At 48.3% G+C, this 7,630-nt stretch overlaps 1 long non-coding RNA gene across 1 annotated transcript; it reads left to right on the forward strand.

The window, feature by feature from the left end:
- Positions 1 to 1,741: 1,741 nt before the first annotated feature.
- LOC132536923 (uncharacterized) lies at positions 1,742 to 7,342 on the forward strand. Its single transcript, XR_009548452.1, has 2 exons — positions 1,742 to 1,924; positions 6,814 to 7,342. It is a non-coding gene; the product is annotated as an uncharacterized LOC132536923 (long non-coding RNA).
- Positions 7,343 to 7,630: the final 288 nt, after the last annotated feature.

Here is a 7,630-nt window from a genome sequence, read left to right on the forward strand (position 1 = left end):
AAAATCTATTGGAGGGAAAAAAATCTATTAAAACTTCAGGAGAAATGCTTTGCTATAAATTAGATTTTTCTGCCAACCAGGATAATTCAATAATTTCCCCTTGACATTCTCAAGATTGCTCTTTGGGGGGAATTATGATGCTTTGAAGTTGGGAGCAATTTGTTCCCAAAGAAAGATGAAGAATTGACTGGAAGTGAAGGTGAGAGGGCAAGAATGGGAGCTCTTACAGCTGAAGAAGGAGGGGCTCCCTCTGAGGACTCAATGACACTGGATAGAGGATCTGTAATCACTGGGAGGCCTGCAGTGCAAGGCAGTCAACAGGGATGCCAGGCCAGAGCATGTGACCAGAGACTGTTGGGATCACTCCCCCCACTTTCACCTCAGTCTGACAGCTTCACCAAATACCTGTCTGAAAGACTCCTCTACTCTTCCAGAACCACAGCTAGACTGAGGTAGCAGGGTGTCTGAGGTCGCTCCCTAGATCTGGGTATAAGGTGGGCAGGAGAGGCTGCCTGCCTTTCTTCCTTTCTTCATCTGCTGTGCAGGACTCAGTGGCAGCCCAGAACCTCCCCCACATCCTATTTCCTGTCATTTGCGGCTTTGAGCCTAGTTCCTATCAACCCTTTGCACAAGGTCCAACACAATTATGCTACCAAGCTGTCTCTGGTTAGCCAAAACTACTCTGGCAAGAAGAGCAGCGGTAGAAGAGAAGGGAGCAGGAAAAGAGTGTCGGACATGGACAAGGATCTTGGAAGACTGGGTGTGATCAGCCAGGTCTTTGGGTACCAGTCTCCTAGGAAACGGACATGAATCAGGTCTTGGGAAGTGGGTGGGCAGGGTCTCAGGGCCAGCCTGTGCAGCTGTGACTTCTGGCACCTCCACTGGCAAGTCACTTAACCTCTCGAAGCCCAGATTTTACTACCTGTAAAATGGGGGCAACAACAGCACCTGCTTTATGACAGAACTGTGACAATGTATGTGACTCACCTAGCACCATGCCTGGCACACAGGGGCAGCAGTTAGTAGTATCTTTAGGACAGAGTTATCCTCACCACAGACCATAGCCCTTCCCACTGCAGGAAACCCACCCCCTGTAGCCCCAATTCAGGTCTTTCTCTTCCCACCACCACCCCCAGTCAAACAGTCCTATCTTTGAGACTCAGGTTCTCAGACAGAACTATGAAGAATGATGTCTGCTTGCAAGGCTACTTCTAGCCCGTCACTTCAATACGCTTGGAAAGTCCTTACCTACTATGGTCACCTACTGCTGCTACCAACAACCCTCACAGGAAGGGTTCTCTCATTCTGTATCTGCCCCCAAAGGTGAAGTGGCATTACTTAAAGTCACATACCTGGGGAAAAGGTTAGAGTTGGCACTGAGGCCCAGGTCAAATCGACTCAACTACACAAGTTGCCTCTCATTTCAAGACTTCTCACTCCCTCTGTCCCTCCCTTCCTTCCTTCCTTCCTTCCTTGCCATGAATCAGAGCCTCCCAGAGTCCACACAAAGGCCATTTAGACAGATAGGAAAACTGAGGCAGGAACATATAGGAGTGACCTTCTTCCCTGTATTCTCTGAGTCTCCAAGAGGAAGATCAAGGGGCCCAGCAGAAAGGGGGCAAAAGGGAAGGAAGTGGGAGAGTCTGGGAAAGTTTCCATGTAAGCAGCTGTCAGAGCAAGCCATTCACTTGGACACTGCCTGACTCATGGGATAGAGGAATCTGGGGATTTAAAGGTCATCTCCTCTTGCTCTCTTTTGAATCATTTCTTCTACAGGTGCTTTACCACCCAGACAACAGGGCATTCACCACTTCATCGGACAGCCCCAGGGTGTAGGATGCTCTCTCTCTGCCACACCTTCTGGGTCTGGGACTTGGCTTTCTGGGGTCTCCACCCTGGCTCTGACCCCACACAGGCAGGTAGGGTGGGGTGGGGTGAGCCTGCTGCTTCTCGTTCAACAAGGTCATAGGTTTGGAGAATTAGCCTGTTAGCAAAGCGGGGACTTTCTGGAGACTCCCTCCAGAGGATAGGGCTGTATGCTGGGGCAGTGTTGCTCTGGGGCTGTGTTTCCCTCTGAGGGGAGGCTGAGGGGAAAGTTTGGGGCTGGGGAACTTTGGCACCACTTGAAACCAGGCTGGGAATTCAACAGATGCATAATCAACCGCAGCAGATTTGCCCCCAAATGACAAATACTTGTACTAAGTTAGCCTCTAGGCACCCCCCCCCCCCAAGGCCAGGGGATTCCTGATTCCTGATTTTGCCCAGGAAGGCACCACCAGGCCATCTGCTAACCCTTGGAATGTCAGGACACAGTGCTCTGAAGGGGTAAGATGGGGTCTGAAGGGTTTGGAACCTGCAGTCCCACTGCTTAGTTGCTGTGTGACCATGGGCAAGTCGCTTACCTCTCTAAACCTCAGTGTCTATCCTCTCTGAACGGAGGTAACCCATAGCACCTGCTTCAGAGCACGGTTGGAGGTAACAAAATACAGCAAAAGATGCCTCAGAAGCCCCCAGCAGAGTGGGAGCACCGAAAGTGCCAGCCTCTGTTACTATTTGCAGCAGATGGGGGGAAACCCGTGGGAAATCCGGGCTGCGCTGGGAAGCTGGGGGTGGTGGGCCGGTCTTCCCGGAGCCGGGGGGCGGGGCGTCTTGGTCTGGCCCCGCCCTCACCGAGCGCTCCCGGGGGGCCAGCCAGCTCTCCCCACCGCGGCTACCGCTGAGTCACTGCGGACCGCCAGGCCGTTGGCCTTATCTCCAGATGTCTCTCCCCCCTGAGAGCCCCCAGCCTGCCCGCCAAGTCCCTCTAGCCTTTCTGGAGAAACTCCCCGGAGGTGGTGGCTTTGGGGTCCTGAGCAAGATGGGAGTTCCCTTCGGAACCTGCTGGAGGGATCCTATGAGCCCTCAGCCTTGTAAAATCTCCCTGTGCCTGCCCTGCACAGCGCCATCTCTCCTCTCCACCTCCTTTGGTAGTAAGCACCGTCTTCTGCAAAATTCTCTTTTTTAAAAAATGTACCTCCCCTTTTGGAGGGGACATCATTAGACTTGAGAAGTAGACAGAAGGACAGGCCTGGGAGGTGGTGGCCTTCTCTCTCCCAGCCCACAGGACTCCAGGGGAAGTGGTGGGTGGGGGAGGGGGGGTAGAGCTGACAGATTCTGTAAACAGAGCCGGTTTGGGCCTTGGCCAAGGACGGGGTGTCCTGGCCCAGCCTGGGTGTGAGGCCCATCCGCAGTTCTGCAGGACACCCCGCCCTGCCAGGATGCCCGGGGGAGGGGGGGTGTGCCCAGCCCCTTGGTCAGCTCCAGCCAGGATGTGTCTGAGTATGGGACAGTAGCCAACTCCCCCTGGGGAATGTGTCCTACACTGGAGTGTCTAGGTAGTGGGGGCTTCTCTCTAAGAACTGGCTTGGACCATTCATTCATCTAATGCCAGGCCACAGTCCCTGGCCCTGGCAGAAGCCTGCTCTGGGGCGTTGCCCTGCCTCCATCTCCACATCAAGCTGCCCTAGCTCTTCCAGGCAGCATTCCTGTGGGGGAGGGGGAGGTGGGAGTTCTAGGACCTCCTATGTCCAATCTGGCCTCCTTGGCTTGTCTCCAGCTATGGTGTCCCATGCCTTTGGCTTCTCAAGGGCAACTCCAAGCAGCAAGGGAAATTCAATGTCAGAAGTAGTAGTTAGCGGTGGTCTGGGAGCTGGATCTAAATATTGAAGGGAACAGGTGACTTAGAGATGCCGGCACCCCAGCAGGTGGAGACAGCTGTGGATTGTGCCTTAGAGAGCAGGCCTGTAGCAGAGGAGCAGAAAGGTTGGCCAACGGAGCATGGAGACCCCAAGTGCCATTTGCAGGTACTGGGCAATATTTATTTGGGGGGCAAAGGGCTCATGGACAGCAGTGGATGGAATCCCATGAACAGTTATGTTTGGAAAACGTTGCTTGAGGAAAAACTAAACACAATTTATGACAGGCTTTATATCGTAGCCTTTTAAAATATGTTGATGAATGCCCCTTTTTCTTGTTCAAGACCGGAGCGGGGGTATGCAGAAGGCCCTCTTCCACTTTAACCCCAGCCTCAGGGGACTTGTGCTCTTTTTGAAAACACTGTGGTCCAAGGTTTTAAAAGAATTTGCATGGCCCAGATGGAGTCAGTACCAAGGAAAGCATGGCTTTCCTAGAAGCCCAGACTCAATGGTCATCTCCTCAAAGGGAAACCAATCTGTAGAAGCCCAGGCAAGGGGTGTGGGACTGGCCACTGGGAGGATGTTACATGGATGCATTTGAAAGACCTGAAGCTTCAGGGTTCCAGCCTTCAGGAAATCTCCTTTTCCCAGAGCAGGGCCCCTGTTCAGCATCAGTGAGTCCGGGATACCTGGGCATGGTAAGGGACTCCCACAGCCCATGCACAGAACACACTGATTAGAGTGTAGGATGTGGCAAAGGTGGTGTGGTTCCTCCACCATGTTCTGGACTGAAGCTCATGCCTAACTCCACAGAAAGCACAGGAACAAAGTTGGTGTTCAAAATATGGGCTTCTTGGACAGGGGAGATAGTGTAATGATTGGTTATGCAAAAGACTTTTATGCTTTAGGCTCTGAAGTCAAGATTCAATTCCTAGCACTACCATAAGCCAGAGCTGAGCAGTACTCTTAAAAATAATTAATTAGGGGGAGTCGGGCAGGTAGTGCAGCAGGTTAAGCACACGTGGCACAAAGCACAAGAACAGACTTAACATCCCAGTTCAATCCTGGTTCAAGCCGCTGCCTCCCCACCTGCTGGGGAGTCGCTTCACAGGCAGTGAAGCAGGTCTGTAGGTGTCTCCCTGTATTCCCCTCCTCTCTCTATTTATCTCTGTCCTATCTAACAATGACGTTATCAATGACAACAATAAAAAACAACAAGGGCAACAAAAGGGAAAATGAATGAATGAATAAATAAATAAATAAATAAATAAATAAATAAATAAAACTAATTAGGGAGTCGGGCAGTAGCACAGCGGGTTAAGCGCACGTGGCATAAGCACAAGGACCGGTGTAAGGATCCCAGTTCGAGCCCCCAGTTCGAGCCCCCACCTGCAGGGAAGTCGCTTCACAAGCGGTAAAGCAGGTCTGCAGGTGTCTATCTTTCTCTCCCCCTCTCTGTCTTCCCCTCCTCTTTCCATTTCTCTCTGTCTTATCCAACAATGATAACATCAATAACAACAACAATAAAAAAACAAGGGCAACAAAAGGGAAGACAAATAAATATAAGTTTTTTAAAATTTTAAAAATTAATTAATTCTTACCACTACCTTAGTATCATTGTGATATCCAAGCTATATAGCCTGAGTCTCTGACAAAGTATATCCAACACCAGCAGGACCTGCCGCTTTGCTGAGGGACAGAGCAAAGAGACTGCAGGCCCCTATATGACACCTGCTTGGGTTGTTCCAGAATTCCTATGTAGCATTCCTTGGGCTACTAGAATTTCTCAAGGCACCGAGCGGAGCGGAGTAGAAGAGTATATGGTGTCTAAGCTGGCACCTTGCCTGGGTCCCCTTGTCCTCATAGTTGTATGTCTGCACCTCCTCATACCTGCAAGCTGCTTGTGAAGACTGTAGGGTGATGCCATCTGGTCTGCAGGGTGAAGGCAAGCTGAGAAGGGAGAGGTCAGTGGGAACTGGGCTCCGAGATGAAGCAGGGTGTGGTAAGCCTCTGGAGGTGGCCAAGTTGTCCTGGGAGAGAGAAGACTGGCCTGGCCGGTCTGGCTAGCATCAGAGAAAGCTGGAAAGGCTCACAGGCTCTTGGTAAATCTTGGACTGAAGAGAATAATATGTCTAATGTTGATCTGCAGAATGCACACACCCCAACTCCTCCCTTCCATCAAGCCCCACTCCTGCCTTCATGACCTGCTGAGTCTTCTAAGCTGAGAGAAGTGCCTGTTTAGAGCTCTTGCTCGTTTTTTAAAAGATTTACTTTATTTGTTACATGTGAGGGACAGAGTTTCCCATTAGACAGAGAGAAAAAGAGAGAAACACTTCGGTGCATATGACTCTGGGGACAGAACTTGGAACCTCACACAAGTCTGAGGCCCTACCAGTTAAGCTATTTCCCCAGTCACTCTTTGCCCACTTGTAAGCCTGATCTTTGTTTATTATTGAGTTGTAAGAGTATGCTATATATTCTAGATACAAGTCCCTTGCAAGATACATGATTTATAAAATTTTTCTACTAAAGTTGACTTTATATTTTCTTACTGGTGCTGTCTATGGCACATTTTTGGTTTTGGTGAAATCTAATTTATCTATTTCTTCTTTGTTTGTGTTTTGATTTTGTAGCCAAGATTTTTTTTTTCCTCCGGGGTTATTGCTGGGGCTCAGTGCCTGCACTATGAATCCACTGCTTCTGGAGGCCATTTTTTCCATTTTATTGGATAAAACAGGAAGGAATTGAGAGAGGAGGGGGAGATAGAGAGGATGAGAGAGAGGTGGGGAGCAGGGGCTCAAACCCAGATCCTTGAGCTTGGTGCACCACTGTATTCTTTTATTTTTATTTATTTAACATATACTTATAAAGTTATTACTAAATTCCAGAAGCTTTGTTTTAAAATAATTTTTATCTATTTTATTTCTTGATAGAGACAGAGAGAAATTGAGAGTAGGGAAGACAGAGACACCTGCAGCCCTGCTTCACCACTCATGAAGCTTTTGCCTTTCAGGCAGGGACCAAGGGCTAGAACCTGCTTCCCCTGTATTCAAATCCTTATGTAAGTATTACACAGTCTTAATTATGACAGTTTTGTGGTAAGTTTTGAAAATGGGATCTTTCTTTTTTTTTCCCCTAGATTATTTGGGTGCTCTGCATTTCCAAGTGGATTTACTTATCAGCTTCAGTAAAGAAGCCTGTTGAAATTTGAAGGGAATTACATAGATTCTGTAGATTACCATCTCAACAGTCTTCTGATCCATGAACAGAGAAGGTCTTTCCATTATTGTTATCATTCATTTGTTTGCTTGCTTGTTTGTGAGAAAGAGGAGAAAAAAAGAGAACCAGAGCATTGCCGGGCATCAAACTCAGGACTTCATGCTTGAGAGTCCAACACTATCCACTGCACCACCTCTATCCTGCTTAATTGCTTTTAGAATGCTTTCCTATAAAACACTAAGCAGAACTTGGATTGGAGTTCATGTATTGCACCAAAGTAAAAGACTCTGGGGTGGGGTAGAGGGTTCAGGTCCTGGAACATGATGGCAGAGGAGGACCTAGTGGGGGGTGTATTGTTATGTAGAAATGTTATGCATGTACAAACTATTGTATTTCACTGTCGACTGTAAACTATTAATCTTCCAATAAAGAAAAAAAAAGAATGCTTTCGTATGCTTCCTTGGTTAGATTTATTCCTACATGTTTTATTCTTTGTGAATTGTCCTCTTTAATAAAATTTCGGATTATAGTGTTAGAATGTTAACTGACTTTTGTCTGTTGATCATATATCCTGAAAATCTTTCAACAGTTCTGATAGTTGTTTAGTGGATTCCTTAGAGTATCATTGGATCCCCTGACCCCTTAGGAAGGATACTCTATGTACAAGATCTGGCATCTACAAATAGAATTTTACTTCTTCCTTTCTGGTCTGAATGCTTTCTAATCCTTTCTTCTTG

This window comes from Erinaceus europaeus, chromosome 2 (genome assembly GCF_950295315.1).
Source record: "Erinaceus europaeus chromosome 2, mEriEur2.1, whole genome shotgun sequence".
Classification (NCBI taxonomy): Eukaryota; Metazoa; Chordata; class Mammalia; order Eulipotyphla; family Erinaceidae; genus Erinaceus; species Erinaceus europaeus.